Here is an 18,094-nt window from a genome sequence, read left to right on the forward strand (position 1 = left end):
ATCAATCCATCCATCCCCAACTGTGTGCATCAGCCCATCCATCCATTCATCCCCAACTGTACATCAGTCCATCAATCCATCCATCCCCAACTGTGTGCATCAGCCCATCCATCCATCCATCCTCAACTGTGTGCATCAGCCCATCCATCCCCAACTGTGTGCATCAGCCCATCCATCCCCAACTGTGTGCATCAGCCCATCCATCCATCCATCCATCCATCCCAAAATGTGTGCGTCTATCCTTCCAGCAATCCCAAACTTCGTTAGTCCGTCCATATATCCATCCTTCATCTTTTAGAAGTGCATTGCAATGAAAAACGGTGTTTGTGGACCAACATAAAAAACCGGGACAACCGTGACCAGTGCATTGCTGATCACCATTTCCTCAGAGACAAAAAGGAAGATGTTTTGTAAAATCCCTTTTTATCCCAACAATACCTTAAAATCCATATACAGTAAGGAAGGATAAATCATTCTTCATTCAATCGCACATTCCACACCACATGACGACCCTCAACTGCGAATCGACCTGTAAATGTCACGTCGAGATTCCGACGGCACGTGAACTTTGAACCCGTGATGGATGGGAAAAGGCCATCACGTGATTCGGATAAATAGTAACAAATCGCATTCCATGTGATGTGTGGCTGATGCACGCCGTGTGTACGTGAGTGGGGCGCACACTCTCCCATGAGATGAGTGAGAAACTGGACCCAAGAGGACACTGAGAAAACACGAAGATCGGCCCGAACGGATCCTCGGAAGGCGGGAGAAAACACAGACATCCACCAAACCCGACAAACGACCGGACGGACAGACGCTGCTCACTGCAGTTGTCATCGTCATCGTGCTCCGCGGGTCGGGCCTGGTCGGGCGGCCTCATTGGGCGGGAGGAGACGAACCTGAGCGGGGAGCCGGGGCGGGCGGGCCGCGGTTGGCTGCCGTCGATGGGCCCTGGTTGGTGAAGCCGCTAAGATGGACGAACGGAGAGCCAGTCGGGGAGAGGGTGACGTCACTTCCGGCCGTTTCTCCGAGGGGTGGGAGGAATATTATCGAGCGGTGGGGAAGGGAACAGGTAAATTAGCGGCTGAATAATTCATCATTCGGCAAGTGTCAATGGGACAGCGAATGACGAATGACTGACGAAAATGGGTGAAAGCAGAGGAGAGCGAATGAGTCTGTTGTAGGGCAGAAACGTCGATGGTAGTGCAATTATTGAATTTCAAAACGGAGAATGACTTCAGAGACATAGCGAATGACTCAGCGGCAGTGAGAATGAGTCAGCAGACAGCAAATGAGTCGGTCGAAAGAGAATGAGTCAAAGGAAAGCGAATGGATAAGCCGAGAGTCGAGAGTCCGAGACGAAGGTATACATTATCCAAGGCATAGCGAATGAGTCCAAAGCTGAGAGAATGTGTCCTTGAGAGAGCGAATGTGTCCTTGAGAGAGCGAATGAGTTTAAGAGGGATAGTGAAGGAGTTCCTGTGGGATCAAATGGTGATGGGGTTTGATGGAATTCCGGGGAGATAAAAAGGGAATCGCTTTTGTTTTACTTTTATTCACTTGTTTATTCGCATCACCGAGGTAGTCCTCATAAAATACCCCGTGCAGACCTTCAAATTTGTAATCGCATCTATCTACACTTCTGAGGTAAATGTGTACAAATTTATACTTTGAAAAGTGTGTTCTCGAGTACGTTCATAAGCCTTTACAAAGTTGCTTTTATCGTCGTACTCGAGTGTTTTCATCACTACTAAGGTTGATTATAGACGCCAGAATATATCGCTATTTAGGCTGGTTAAAATTTTTTTTTCCTGTTTATCACTTTTTTTCAAAAAAGTGGGTAGGGAGGGCGGGAGGGATTTCTTTTTGTTGTTGTTTGTTTTTCAGAGTGAAATTTTAATGGATTATTCAACGCACAATATGTTTTTTTCTTAAATATACTTAATCGGACATACATGATGAATCATGTTATGATTTCTAAACGAGTAAACCTTCTAGTCAGGTTCACTATGTTTTTTCGTTCAAAATTTTGGTAGATTAGCAAAACTATACATTTTTGGAATATTCAGAGTATGAGGAATCCAAAAATTAATGTTTGCATTTGCATAGACACCTTTGCGAAAATGACACTCAGGACAGTGATGAAGATCTGTAAAAGCATATTCCTGAACGGTATAGACCTCGTAGATCCTGTGTATAGGACTTATAGTTCAATCTGATACTACCTATAACTTCCTATAACAACCTATAACTTCAAAGGACTTGCAATATCATGTATTATGTAATACAGTTATATCACAAATATAAAGACAATGGTTTTCAATTACCTTTGTTTGTTGCTTTTCTGTAATCCTGAGCACTATTTTGAGGCCTTTATTGGATTCCTTGACCCAGAAAACATAGGATTAGCATATTTAATTAATTCTCTAGGTTGACTAGAAGCCGAGATCGCGCAAAATATGTATTTTATGGCGGCCATTTTCAAAATCCAAAATGGCGGCCATGCAGGTGTCTGTGCAAATGCCAACATTGATTTTCAGATTCTCCATGCTCTGAAGATTCCAAAAATGTACAGATTTGCTAATCCCAAAATTTTGAAAGAAATTATATTTGTTAACATAGTGAACCTGACTATCTTCATCACTGTCCTGTGTCATTTTCGCAAAGGTGTCTACGCAAATGTAAACATTAATTTTTGGATTCCTCATGCTCTGAATATTCCAAAAATGTATAGTTTTGCTAATCTACCAAAATTTTGAACGAAATTACATTTGTTAACATAGTGAACCTGACTATTCGTATGTACGCACTGATACGATTCAAATAAAGAAAATAAAGAAACCTATGTCACATTGAGTTCTGTTTACTTTTAATATTTGCTGATAGTGATACATATAACAATGGTAGACCAAAACTTCAGCTTTTAAGAATAATGTCCGGTTGCCATACTTGCATACCTGCCAACCTTTTTTGAAAGAAAAGCGGTAGGCTGGTCGCACGCGTCCCTAGGCGGATCCGGGGGCATGTCCCCCGGGAAATTTTCAAAATAATGAAGCAAAATGGTGCAATCTCCTGCATTTTGAGACCACAGTTAGCTGAAATATATCAACATATTTTTAGAGTGAAAAAGAGAAAACTTAACATGGTTGATCTACTCACCAATCTTTATTTTTCTGAGACATCATGATCATCAGTCACGTTTCCATAAATTACTCACTGTCCAAGCTCTACATGTATGTGCCCATACATATACACAAGAGTTTACATAAACTCACTGATACATCTTTATGAATGAAATGACTGGCCACTCTGATTTCATAACATATTTACAGTTTCACACATATTTACAGTTTTCAGGTTTGAACAGTTAAGATGCACATTTAGCTATTCAGAGCCTGGTAGGTGGAAGATTTGGCCTTCTTAAGAAGGTCGGCATCTGGCTTCCACGAGAAGCAGCTGACTCCATCCGGCTTGAAGATGTTAATCTTCCCTGCCAGCAAACCACACAGAGTGTTTCTGACGCCATGGCTGTCCTCGTACACGCTTGACTTGGCGTGACCTTCCTTGCCGCGTCCCAACGTGCTCCTCTGATCAGTTGTCATTTTCTTGACCATGCTGAAAAGGGACTCACAGTAGGCGTTACTGTGAGGGATCAGCAGGACGTGTTTGGCCAGTCTACAGAGCGATGGTTAAATGGGCTGGCTGGTGGCAGGGTCCGTCATCTTCTCCATGGCTGCCCAAAACACATCCACCCTCTCATCTGGGTCATATGCTGGCAGGGTGACATCTGACTGACATGTGCAGAACTCTCTGCACAGCGCATCTCTGTTCTCTTCTGGGGTAACAGATGCAGGGAGCTGTTCAACCAGTGTAAGTGGGCTCTGCATGGAAGCTGTCTTGGAGGAGGCTGGGTCCACAATGACCGCATTCCTGATCAAAGGGTCCTGGAATGACAATCTATGACAAAGTCCTCAGGATCAAAACCCTTCAGAGCCTTGCCACCTGCCTTGGCTGCCAGGGCGCTTAAGTGACAAGGACAGCCCATCAGGTAGATGTCTGTGTTTGTGTCTTTTTGGAGGTACCCCATGACGCCACGATGTCGACCAGTCATTACTGAGGCATTGTCCGACGAGAAAGCAATGCATTGTTTCAGGCTTAAGTCACACTTTCGTAGAGTCCTTTAATGCCGTGGAAATATTCTCACCAGTCGTGGAATTGACTACTGGCATGTCGAGAAATGATGTTGTGATTAGGCATCACAACAATGATGTTGTGATGTTGTGATTTTTTTCCAATAACAATTTCCAAATGCGGTATGTCTGACTAATAAAATCGGTATGCGTTGGGAGCTATAGAAAATCGGTAGGCTACCGCGCGAATCGGTAGGGTTGGTAGGTGCGTACATGTATCTATCAGCAGCTATTGCCATAGCATTCATACATATCGAAAGCATTATGTTCATTGGTCTTCTGATGGTTTGGCTGATCCAGGACAGTAATAACGAACTCAATGAAATTTCCAAGGGTATTGATGACATCTGCCAATGTTGAATCTCTAGCTGCAACATGGGTCATAGTCTTTTTATCTCCCACTGAGATGTTTACCACTCCATTGGTGTCCTCAATTGGTACACCTGAAAAAGAAAAATCACCATAAAATATACTTGTATATTGTCTACTATACTGTTTACCTATCAGCCAAGCCACAAACATCAAGGTTCAAACAACAAAAATGTGGGGAAAAATTGTACATTGAAAAAATAAGCACCCCTCCCCCCTACACACACACACACACACACACACACACACACACACACACACACACACACACACACACACACACACACACACACACACACACACACACACACACACACACTTTCACAACTAATAATTGCAAGTATTCATCAGTCTCAGATCAAATACAGTGTTTTGTACTGAAATTCTGTTTTTTCCAAGTCTGGATTTGGTTTGGAATTTTGAACCACCCGGGAATGAAAACTAGAAATACAGATCTGGGATCCCAGTACAGATATATCGACAGATTTTAGTTTAGAACAGAACTGGAGTCCAACATTTCCCACCATTCTTTATGAATAAAATAAGGAAGCGCACACCCCATTTATCAGAAGCAAAACCTTGCGGTCCACGTAAATGGCGAGTGAGGGGGAAAACCCGCACACACTAAATATTCAACAACAGCAACAACAACGTACATTAAAACAGTTATATTTCTTACCATCAAGCATTCCCGACACGAGCTCATAATACAGTTCGTCTGGAGTGATATTTTCTGGCACTTTGACACCAACCCAGGCCTTTAGAACACTGGACGTTCACCGAATTTGGCAAACAACGAACGACATTTTCTGTCAAACTGTCGCGCGCACATGTAACTTGGCTCAGACAGTACGCGCGCACATGTAACTTGGCTCAGACAGTACGCGAGCACATACAAAATTCTAACCTGTTCCACTGAGCGGGAACGGATTTTACTGACTTCGCAAGCAAAAAGAAAAATAATTTTTTTTAGGGGCGGGCGACTTTTATGGGGCGGGCGGCGATGATAAACAGGAATTTTTTTTTAACCAGCCTAAAGTGTAAATCGGTAGATCGTTAAAACTGATAATTGTACTTCGCTTTTTTTCACCAACCAAGCAAGGCTGAGGCGATTACAATGATTCTAATTTCGCACGGGGTTCGATGTACACTCAATATGAGCGATATCAAATGGTCATGTAACATGTGGTAAAGTTTCAATTTCCTCGGTTGAACGGTTTTCGATGTACACTCAATATGAGCGATATCAAATGGTCATGTAACATGTGGTAAAGTTTCAATTTCCTCGGTTGAACGGTTTTCGATGTACACTCAATATGAGTGATATCAAATGGTCATGTAACATGTGGTAAAGTTTAAATTTCCTCCGTTGAACGGTTTTCGATGTACACTCAATATGAGCGATATCAAATGGTCATGTAACATGTGGTAAAGTTTAAATTTCCTCCGTTGAACGGTTTTCCATGTACACTCAATATGAGTGATATCAAATGGTCATGTAACATGTGGTAAAGTTTCAATTTCCTCCGTTGAATGGTTTTCGATGGACTCTCAATATGCACGATATCAAATGGTGGTCATACAATGGGAAGGTAAAGAGTTTCAAAGTTTGGCATTAGAGGGGAAGAAACAAACATCATAACGGCCCACCCTTGAGTTGTCAATGGCCACACAATAATCATGAGACGTGGCTTGTCGAGTATTCCGTGGTCTCACCAATGGTGGAGCAGCAGCAAGTTCTTGGGAACATAAACTGAAGTAATATCTATAGAAAAGAGAAAGAGAACCAACTTTGCGATGTAATTCGAGACGGTTGAGTTTTGAGGTCTGATTGGGAGAGTTGATAAGTCGGATTACTTTCGATTCAATTACACCCAGTAGGTATGTGGAGATAGAACCTCCCCAGATGTGAGAGCAGTACTCTATACAAGGACGAATCAATCCTTTATATAGTTGAAGCAACTGTTCAGAGGAGAAGAATCTCCAACATCTGAACAGGACTCTGAGTTTCTTTGAGGCAGATTTAGCTATTTGAGTAATGTGTGGATTCCAGGATAAATTTGATGTTATGGTAATACCTAGTACGTTGATTGAATCACATTGTGTAATTGTGGAGTTTTCAAAGTAGTTGAAGAGAGTTTTAGAGAGAGATGGGAAGAAATTCAGTTTTAAAAGCATTAAACTTAACCTGATTACATTTGCCCCACTGGAAAATCTTGTCCAAATCCTAATTTAAAGAGGTGGCTGTGATAAAACGAGATGTAGATCGAGTGAGGGAAGATGGGGCCAGATGGGAAAAACATGGAGGAATGTAATGTCAAGTCATCAGCATATGAGTGCATTTGGTTATTTGTAGAAGAAGGAACAACAATAACAACAACAACAACAACAGGCATTTTACGGCCATTTTCCCTGTTACGTGCTCCTCCCCAAACCCCGGTCACGGTGTACCTCCGAGCCCCGAAAGGAGTCACGGCAGAAAGATGTGCTATTTTGTGTGCCAATGACCAATGGTGAAACCACACCAATCAATCGATACCAAAAACCAAGTATTGTATTAATATCGCACAATAATAACAACTTGCACAAGTACAAGAAAACCTCAATTGCACAGCAAACACCATGTAATTCCTATGATGGTACCACCAGTTTCTTAACTCAATAACTCACGGTACTCCACGTGAGCGAACTGTAACACCCCCAAAGTCACTGTCACGACACCAGGCCAAAGTCGACCCACACTCCGGTGATCACAAGAAAAAAGGTCGTACTGAGACCTGAACCCAGGACGGCTGACAGTCGATGCTGCAGAAGAGCCGCTGAGTGAGGTCAGGCCGATGTCGGTCAGGTAAAAGTTCACCCAAAAGGCGACTGGGAATTCACACCTTTGGTTCACCAGACAATGATGCTGACATGAACGAGCAGCAGTTCCCAAGCGGAGAACCGCGAATTCCCAAGCGAAATCCACGACACACACGAGAACCAGGCGAATCGCTGGTGCAAGGTGAAATGGTTGGTGCGAGGTGAAATGGCGGACAGGCCCGTAATGGAGGCACACCTGCTCTCCAGCAATGATTCACTTTCGGAACCAAAAGCAAAACCTGTCATGCAGGTTTATCTGCCACAGCAATAACGACACTGTCACAGGAATCCCTTTCCCGGGGAAACCAATATTAGCTCGTGACCAATGTCCACCAGCGTCCGCTCGACACCTCGAAGCAGATCGGCCTTCCTTTCCCGATCTCACTCGATCCACTCCAGTCTCTTCTTCCTCCTCTTCCGGTTTCTCTCGATCCATTTCGTTTTTCTTTTGAAACACTAATTTTTACCTTTGAAGACAGTTATCTCCATTTCGCACTCAAACTGTAACAATAATAGTATATGAAACTAAAAATGCTTCCAGTGGACGAAAACCACGAAGACGGAAGTGACGAACCCGTAACACCTGCGAGAGCGGGGGTTAGCCTTGCAGGCCCCATGACAATCTTCTCCATTTTGCCCTATTTTCTACATCTCCCCTTGTTAACCCCCTTGCCCACATTTCTTCTTCCATCACATTTAGCCAAGTCTTTTTCGGTCTTCCCCGTCCTCTACTTCCTTTTACATTCATTTCCATCACTCTTCTCAACCAGTTACTTTCATCCTTCCTCAACACATGACCAAACCATCTCAACCTGTTTCTCATCACAGCATCCATCACAGGCTCTATTCCCATCATCTTTCGCAATTCATCATTTGGCTTCCTCTCTCTCAACGATACTCCACACATCCACGGAACCATTCGCATTTCCACCCTTTCCAGCCTTCGTTGCTGCTCTACGTTCATTACCCATGTCTCGCTCCCATAAATCATAACACTTCTCACACATGCAGCATTCACCTTTTCCTTCAGCTTCAACGACACTCCCCTCCTCATCAGCACGCCACTCAGTTCCCGAATCTTCTTCCATGCACATCTCACTCTAGCAACCGTTTCCGAGTCTGATCCACCATCTCCATTCAGCATGTCTCCTAGGTAGCAAAATGTTTTCACACCTTCCAGCTTCACGCCGTCTCCAAGATCCAACTCAACATTTCCTACATCTGAAGCTCCCTCTGTGCACACCTTACACTTGAATGTAGCTGTCACACTTGTTAATGATCCTCTCAGACCACTACATTTTTGATGAACCCACTTGGCGCACATTGTACATTGAATGGAGTGCACTCCGACACCCTTCTTGCACACAGCAAACGGCCACTTCCCAGTTCTTTCCACCTCACCACATGCTTTACCACTCTCCATCACCTTCGTTTTTCTGATATTCACCTTCAGACCTTTTGCCTACATACATACCTTCCACTTGTTCATCTTCTCCTTCAGTCCATCCCTACTCTCAGCAATCAACACCAGATCATCTGCATACAACTCCCACGGTAAACCGTCCTTTGCGTTCCGAGCCAGCACCTCCATCACAACTACAATTAGTAGTGGACTTAGTACCGACCCCTGATGCACTCCCACCTTCACCCTAAACTCACCACTGTTTCCGTCCTTCGTCCTTACAGCTGTGTGCGCTCTCTCGTACATTGCCATCACTACTCTGATCAGCCATTCCTCCACTCCTAACTTCCTCAATGCCAATGTCACTACTTCGCGTGGAACCCTATCGAATGCTTTCTCCAGATCATCAAACCCAAGAAACAACTTCTTCCTCTTCTCCATGTACTTCTCCTGCAATTGCCTTACAATATAAAGCACTTCTGTCGTTCCTCTTCCTGGCATAAATCCAAACTGCATTTCGTCGATCTTCACTTTATTCCTTATCCATTTCTATAACACCCTTTCCAATACCTTCATTCCATGCTCTAATAACTTTATTGCTCTATCCAAGCCACAGTCCAGAGGGTCACCTTTCCCCTTGTATAGAGGGACGAGGGTACTCAGTTCCCAATCCACTGGAATGTGGCCTTCTTTCACCACCAGATTGCAGATCTCTGTCATTCTCTTCACACCCCAACTTCCCGCTGCCTTCAACATATCTCTCACAACTCCTGTCGACCCTCCCACTTTTCTACTCTTCATTGCTTTTATCGCTTCCTCAACCTCCTTCTCAGTTATGTTCTCTGCCGGTCCTAAAACTGGGTTACTCTCTATGTTGCCATCCCATTCATTGCCATGTAGAAGGAGGAAGATCATTGATAAAAAGAAGGAAGAGTGTTGGAGACAGGAGAGAACCCTGAGGTACACCGTTGTTGATTGGGAAGGAGGAAGATGTTGAACCATCAACAATTACGGAGATAGAGCGGTCAGAGAGAAAGCTTCATAAGAGAGAGCAAAGTGAAGGAGGAAAGCTGAAAGAGGGAAGCTTGGATATCAGACCCTGATGTCAAACTCTGTCCAATCTTTTGAGATATCAAAGCCTACAACAAAGGATTCCCCAAAATCTCTCAGAGAAGACGCCCAGGCATTCGTAATGAAAGAAAGATGGAATGTTAGAGTCATCCAGTGTGGAATTGGAGGAGGAAAGAGAACGAAAAAGAGTTACTTTATCAGTCAGAGAGACAGCTATAGTATCATCGGAATGGAACAGCGAAGGAAAGGTAGAGCAACATAAGTTGTTGGAAATACTTTTAGCTAAGGATTAGAAAGATATTGTTGCGGTTTTGTATTTTTATAATAAAGGTTAATTTCCCCTCCTAGTTAGTTACACTGCAACATGTAGCCTCGTTTAAGCTCGTTTATTTCTTAGTAAATGTAAGCGTAGTTCTTTCCTGTGTTAGTTTTGCGTTGAGTAAGATAATGAGAATTAGGTGCCCTTACGATGCTTCAATGCTTTTGGTTTTGGTGTGAAATGCCACGAGGCAGGCCTGAACAAGTCGACCAAGGCCAAAGGAAGGTGGAGGAGGAGCCAACGGTAAGCGCGAGCCGCCAATCAGGGCTCGAGGGGAGTGACTTACCACTGCGGCAAAAGGCGGGGTTTGGAACGTTCGAGTCGGGCTAGGGCGGGGCGATATAACCCTGTGCCCAGAACCCCCCCGCCTCAGTTCTCAGTTATGAGATGAGCGCAGGGCAAGTCAGACCAGTTACGAGATCGGAGTTGTGAGAATACAGCAGTTCAGTTGAGTTGAGCATAACCCCGTTGCACATGAACTTACCCTGCTCCCCGTGCCCTGCGCAGTATTAATCGCGCTGTAAAGACGAGCCGCGCCGGGTCACAGACGCGCGTATTTCCTTCTGCCTACCTTTGCCGATATACAGTCACGTGAAAAAGTAAGTACACTCCATGTAAAGTTTTGACTTTTTCAACATATTTCAACATACAGCTATTTGATCTTCATTTCAACAATATCTATCTATAATTCCAGCAATCTCTGTGTGTCTGTCTGTGTGTCTGTGTGTCTGTGACCGCTGTTTCTCGACAACCACGGGTCCGATATACTTGAAACTTGCCAGGTATATTGCTGGGGACCCGAGGATGTGCCTTTTCAAGGTTTGTAATTAATCGGACAAGTACCTACCGAGCTATGTCCAAAAAACGCTTCAACCAATCAGAGAGCAGCGAGCTATCACGTGTGCCGAACCGTTAATGCAATGCAAGCGTTAATGCGTTAATGCAAGGCTTTTCTTTTTTTCCCTCTTCTCTTTCTACTTTTCCTTGCGATTAAATTGCAAACAGCCAAAATACGTTGGCGCTAATTGAATAATTGGCCATTAACACTAAAATAATCGTAACTGCGATATGCCAACTTCCGGACAGTGCAGCCTTCCATGTTGTTGTTGTTTGCAGCAGCTGTTTGCAGCAAGGCAAGGCTTTTCAACTATGTTGCCGTTAAACTATGTTTTAAAACGAATTCAAACTGCGATTAAATTAAAACGATTCATCCTAACTGCGATTTGCGAACTTCCGGACAGTGACGACTTATCTTCCGGCAGCCAATCACAGAACGCTCTGTTGCGTAGGCGTGGCCGATGTGAGACGAGCGGAGCTGAGCGCGTTACGAGCTGACCGCCATTACGGTACGTAATTCGATTTCTTATGCGCATTATTTCTCCCAATTCAGTCAGAGCGAAGGGCGGAAGCGAAGAGCGTTGCTTTTTTTGTTTACGGGCGTACGGGCGGGGTAGAGCGTACGGGTAGCGTTTTTTTTTTTTTTTGGCCACGGAACGGGCACCCACGTACGGGCAATGCCCTAGTTGATAGATAAAGGTGATATAATATAACAAATATCATGAAACATTTACATTTTATAGTCCATTGTGTAATTTAAATAAACATAAATGCAAATTTCGCATGTGGAAATAGTAAGTACACCCTTAATAATAATAATAATATATTTATTTTATATAGCGCTTTTCGAGAAGCCCAAAGACGCTTAAAAAGCACCCTTGGCTCGAATAGGTGGTATTGCCCACTTTGGCAGAAACAACCTCAAGTAGGCGTTTCTTATAACTGTCAACCAGTCTCTGACATTGACTGGGAGAAATTTTTGCCCACTCCTCCATGCAGAATTCTTTCAGCTGTTCGATGTTTGAGGGATTTCTTGCATGCACAGCTCGTTTCAAATCCCCCCACAACATCTCGATGGGATTTAGATCCGGGCTTTGACTTGGCCTTTCCACAACCCTCTATTTCTTTCTTTTCAGCCATTCCTTGGTGGATTTGGAGGATTTACTGGTATGTTTAGGGTCATTGTCATGTTGCGAGGTCCACCTTCGGTTGAGCTTCAACTTTCTGACAGATGGCCTCACATTATCCTCAAGCACCCTCTGGTGCAATGAAGAATTCATAGTGGATTCTATGATGGTGAGCTGCCCAGGCCCTGATTTAGCAAAGCTGCCCCAAACCATAATATTTCCACAACCATGCTTTGCAGTTGGTATCAGGTTCTTGTGGTCAAATGCTGTCTTTGGTTTTCGCCAAACATGTCTTGTAGTACTGTGGCCAAATAACTCTACCTTTGACTCATCTGTCCAGAGCACATTGTTCCAGAAGTGCTGGTCTTTGCCTCGGTGTTCATTGGCAAACTTTAGTCTTGCCCTGATGTTCTTTCTGGACAGCAAAGGTTTCCTACTGGCACACCTCCCATGCAGATCAAATTTGTGCAGCCTCTTTCTCATGGTAGACTCGTGCACTTTGACATCAACAGTGGCAAGAGCTACCTGTAGGTTCCGTGATGACATTCTGGGGTTCTTCGAGACTTCTTTCATCATCTTGCGGTCTGCTCTCGGGCTGAACTTGCTGGGGCGGCATGGCCTGAACAAGTTGGCAGTTGTTTGGAATCTTCTCCACTTGTAGATGATCTTCCGGACAGTCGAATGATTGATTTTAAATTGTTTGGAGATCTTTTTAAATCCCTTCCCAGACTCGTAGGCATCTATAACCTTCTTTCTGAAGGCCTCAGAGAGCTCTTTTGATCGAGGCATGGTGACGCCGCACACTTCAACAACAAAGAGCAAACCAAACGAAATGTCTGAGGTTTAAATAAAACAGGTTCCTCCAAGATCCTCTCTAACGATGTTCTAATCATTTGCACCTGAGCTGGTGCACCTGGTTCTAATTTTAGGTATTTGAAGTAGTGATAAATGTAGGGGTGTACTTACTTTTTCCACATGCGAAATTTGCATTTATGTTTATTTAAATTATACAATGGACTACAAAATGTAAATGTTTCATGATATTTGTTATATTATATCACCTTTATCTATCAATATTGTTGAAATGAAGATCAAATAGCTGTATGTTGTAATATGTTGAAAAAGTCAAAACTTTACATGGGGTGCACTTAATTTTTCACATGACTGTACGTGCCTTGAGGATTTTCCCGCCTGCCTGCCTTCGCCGGGATACGTGCTGTGACTGCCAGAGGGCCACGCCAGGTGAGCTGTTCCTGGAGCGACCACAGCAGGCGCGTTCGGCGCGCGAACATTCTTCCTCCATCTCCCTGTGTGTGTAAGTGGGTCCATTGTCTGGGAAATAAGTAAGACTGTTTAAGTTCTGCCCTGTGTCCCTTCTTCTACCAAATCATTGTAACTAGTGTAAATAAATATGTTCTTCCTTTTGATTCGACCATCTTGTGTTTTCCATCATTGACCTCGCATGGTACGAAATAGATCGCTCTGATCGGGTTCTATAAGAAAGGTAACAGCACGGGTCACGTGGTACGCCATCCGCTCGGGTGTACGCAATCACGCGTGGTTCGTGCGAGACTCGATCCCCGCTTCCGCTGCGGCGTGGGTACTCAAGGTACGTGCGAAATTGTCCCGAGACCCTTTTCCACGACTCGTTCTCGCGCTTTCGAAGACCTAGAGAGAAAAAGGGGCTTAATCTCCCCTTTGTAAGGGAACGGGCTTTGAAAAACCGCAACAATATATTAGTGGAAGAAGATGAGAGGTTGTCCCATTTATTTTGGATAAAGGAATGCTTCGCCTCACGAATACCATGTTTGTAATGACTTCTAGCAGATATGAAAGCTGAATGCGAATCGGATGAAGAAGAGTTTTTCCATGTCCGATATGCTGCCACTCTTGCACGAATGGCCGCATAGCAGGAATGATTAAACCAAGAGTTGGTAGGAGAGATAGACTTAAAAGAGAAGGGGATATAAGCCTCCATTCCTGTAACAATAACACAAGAAAGAGCAATGAGAGATTTCAGACCCTCGTCGGGATATGTTTTTAGTGGTTTTTAAGGCTTTTGTGTTAAAACACATGGCGGCCGAACCACATGACCGATGCCGTCATCATTTTTTTTTCTCTCCACCAATTTATCCATAGATGATGCTCAAGAAATGTTATCTTGATCGGATGAAGTTTTGTACTTGTCGAATTATGACGTCATAATGGAAGCACCTATGACATCATCATTGGCATATGTTATTCCCCAATGGAGAGGTTGTTTCAATGAGCCATGTCTCCATTTTTTGCTATGCAGTACTTTCGGAGATATAGATGTGCAAAGTTTTTCGTTTTTTCCAAGATGGAAAGTACCACGTGACCTGTGGCGCCATAATTGTCATTAAAGCCTACGTCACACATTGGCGGATTTGTCGGCGACTACTGGCGACTGGAAAAATCGCCACCACCCGCCGACAATCGTAATGAAACCGTAATGGACGGTCTTCTGTAGTCGTGGTTATCCTCCCCAGGTTGGCTGCAGTCGGCAAGAGCCGCAAAGGGGCCAAATATTCTTTTTAATGTTTAAAAACGGCGCGCTCAGTCGTCCTCAAAAAAGATCCGCCATGCTGTCGTGATGGAACCGCCATGCTGTCGTCGGTATCCGTAATAAGACCGTAAAGCGGCCGCAACCCAGTCGCTCATAGTCTTCCGCAATCGCCCCAGCATCGCCCCACCAGCTAGCACGGCAGAGATGCGAATGCCATACGGCCTTCCTGCGGCATCTTCCCGACTACGGGCCGACACTGTTGCGGCTGCATATCGACTACAGAAGAACTGCCACGTCTCCCCTGCGGCTATGGGAGACTGACGACGACAGCAGTAGGACTAGTGGCGGCCGAGTTACGGCCATTGGCAACAGAGCTACGACTGCCTGGCGACTGCATTACGACATACCACGATTCCATGGCAAGACAGGATGGTGTGAGGGTCTCCGTGGAGTGAGGTCCTGTGGTGCCGACAAGGATATGGCTTTATTGTTTGGACTTGGGACTTTTGGGAACTTTATTTTTGGGACTTTGGTCCTTTGGAAACTTTATTTATGGGACTTGGGACCAGTGGAAATAATTTGTTGGACTTGATTTCCATTCTCTCTCCCTGCAGAAAAGTTTGATTATTACATTACAATGATGCATCTTTATTAACTTCCTTATTGTACATCAAACATCTTTATGCTTCATGTCATACATCATTGAAATGAATAAAGTGAAATCTAAAATAGAGAAATAAAGATTTAAAAAGTTGTGTGAATCGTCTCCAATCGCCGGCGGTCTTATTGCAGTCTTGCGGACGTCGGAGTAAACCGCCACCCGGCCCCAATGCAGTCGCCGCGATCCGCCATCGGTTGTAATCTAGCCGCCAGACTGTCGCCACGCTGCCGCCGTGCATCCGCAATGCAGTCGTCGTCGATCTTCAACAGTCGCCATCCCACTCGGGGCGTCGTCGCAATGCAGTCGCAATGTGGCCGCCTGCAGTCGCCATACTGCCGCCTGACCATATTTGACCGCCCGAAATAGCCAGTAGTCGCCGAAAAATCTTGATCGCCGGCAGTCGCCAGTAGTCGCCAAAATATCCGCCTATGTGTGACAGGGGCCTAAACAAGACCAAAAGTCTAACAGTGGTGTAGCCGGGCTTGTAAAATATTATAAACCACAAACACATATGTTTAGCTTTTCGAACAGTCACTAATGCAGCTCATAGCATTAAACAAAGAAATTTGGAGGAATCCCGACAACCGTGAGGTAAGTTTTACTTGCAGAACTGAGCGACGATCTACTGTAATCTATGTACCCCACAAGGGTTGGAGGTGTGCTCATTTACTAAGCAGCTAGCTAGCGCTTGCCAGGCCAGCCGTACCTTAAGGGTTTTGAATGGAGTGCTTGCTCGAATGCTTAAAGGAAGACTCCAGACCCCAAATGTTGTTTTTTTTGTTAAATGCTTCTACATAATCTTTGATCAGTACATAACATCATCTAAAAAAATAATATCAACCCGCGAAGTCGTTTCCTTGTAATCCGACCTTAAATGCGCCAATAATAGACCATCGACGAAAACGCTTCTGCAAATCTTAGACCACGTGCCCATGCACAGTATGACTCACACGAGGTGATCAGGGAAGCCGGAAATACTTTACAAATGGTTTACAATACAATACAATAGTATGGAGTGTTTCTATTCTAGTTATATTGTCCTGCATATCGGATTCTAAATGGTTTATAGTTGTGTTTTGTACGGGTGCAGCAAAGGCTCGGAGCCTTTTGTGCGAACACTGCATGAATTCCCAAAGGATGTTGCCAGGAATAACACTTGGAAGAGGTTTGTCCGACGAACTCGAGCACGATGGAAAGGTCCTACCAAGTCGACGAGATTCAATAAAGCAAGAAGCAAGCAAAAAGCAAGATTATTATTAAAGCAAGAAAGAAAGCAAGAAGCGAGATTCCTCATGCAAGATTCAATAAAGTGCACCTTTAAGTGGCCTAAAGGGCCATAACATTTGGCTGGGCACTGTGTTAGTACTCGGAGTGCAGTCCTAGAAACAAAATATAATGTATAATAGGTAGCCAATTTATTTTGCTGGTTTTTACCAATATTTGCATGTCAAGTGTGAACAACGTTTCATGATTGAAGAGCCCCTTTGAAGTATGTACGCATCCATAAATTGAGAGATTATGAACCCCCCTTTCATTCAAGAAAAACAATGGTATTATAATGATAAACAGGCTCGAATGCGAGTGTACTGTCACTGTGTGTCCCCAAAGACACTTGCAATGCATAGGCCTAGGCCGACACTAAATCGTAAATGATGTTTGTGTCATGTATAAAATGTGGGCTATCCCTTCCCCTTCCTCCCCCCTCCCGGGATGCGAGCATAATTGTTTATGTATCGACTTATTTCGGGGTCTAGCAGAACATGCCTGCCATAAATATAAATAAATTGGCCAAAATTCTACGAAACGCCGACGTACAGTGACGAGTGCATTTGTACACTACACTCAGTAGCTGCAGCCTGCGTGTCTGTGGCTACGCCAATACGCCATGATACAGGCACAGGGCGATCGGGTTTTTACCGTTTTATCGATCAAACAAAGTCACTACTGCAATAACACTCGCTTGATATAAATATTCCTCGCATATTTAACCGAAACTATCAACAAGTAGGCTAGTCCAACACGTACCAGTAATCTAAATCTGCGAGCCGTTCAGCATCATCTTCATCGTTTTCCACTTCGACCTCCATATTGGCCTCTGGATCTTCGTTGCCGTATTCCGGCTCAAACTGACATGGTTGAACACCAAATTCTCTCCGTTCTATATCAATTTCTAGAGCCTGGTGTTGGCTTAGCGGTTAGGGTGCCAGCTTGGGATCCTGGGTTCGAATCCCGGTGATCGCTGAATTAACACCAGGGGGGTTGACTCAGCCTGTCATCCTTCCGAGGTTGGCAAATTGAGTACCAGTTCACTGGTAATTCCTTGTGTGTCGCGAGAGGCGACTAACAGGGTTGGCGGCAGGAAGGGCATCCGGCCATAAAAAAAACATTGCTTCAAAAAGGGGACCAAGGTGCCCGAAAAAGGCCAACCCCTGCTCTGCGGGAAAAAATGGCCTCTAGAGGTGGTTCTATATCAGATTCTTCTACAATACTTTCCTCAGCCTCTGATACGTATTCATCGGCTGAAAAGTCCGACAGATCGGAGGAAATATCGAGCGATTCAGTCAGACACTTCTTCTTCTGCCATGTCTGCCATGTTTATGCACTGTGTGCACCGTGATCAGCTGAGATCTATACCTCGTTTGACGTCAGTCACAAGGATTCCAGAACTAGATTTTTTTTTTTTTATCGTGCCTTTTTAAAAACGCATTTTACGACTAATTTAGCTT

General features: G+C 44.3%; 1 protein-coding gene and 1 long non-coding RNA gene across 8 annotated transcripts in view; one reads left to right on the forward strand and one right to left on the reverse strand.

Annotated features, from left to right (window-relative positions):
• NFYB (nuclear transcription factor Y subunit beta) overlaps positions 1 to 1,266 on the reverse strand; it is a 30,948-nt gene extending 29,682 nt beyond the window's left edge. Inside the window, exon 1 of one of the 4 annotated variants that reach the window (XM_068131006.2) lies at positions 903 to 1,266. The gene's annotated coding sequence lies outside the window, so the exon portion shown is untranslated. Of the gene's footprint in view, positions 1 to 828 lie in introns of all 4 variants that reach the window. The other 3 variants (XM_068131007.2, XM_078787150.1, XM_078787151.1) reach the window with 3 other exon arrangements.
• On the forward strand, positions 1,037 to 17,176 carry LOC137436843 (uncharacterized). Of its 4 annotated transcripts, none has more exons than XR_013625051.1 (3): positions 1,037 to 1,075; positions 13,361 to 13,495; positions 16,459 to 17,176. It is a non-coding gene; the product is annotated as an uncharacterized LOC137436843 (long non-coding RNA). The 4 variants fall into 4 exon arrangements; XR_013625050.1 differs by lacking the exon at positions 1,037 to 1,075 and adding an exon at positions 1,282 to 1,367; XR_013625052.1 differs by lacking the exon at positions 1,037 to 1,075 and adding an exon at positions 1,417 to 1,650.
• The last annotated feature ends 918 nt before the right edge of the window (positions 17,177 to 18,094 follow it).

This window comes from Myxine glutinosa, chromosome 11 (assembly GCF_964187855.1).
Source record: "Myxine glutinosa chromosome 11, kmMyxGlut1.1, whole genome shotgun sequence".
NCBI classification, from domain to species: Eukaryota; Metazoa; Chordata; class Myxini; order Myxiniformes; family Myxinidae; genus Myxine; species Myxine glutinosa.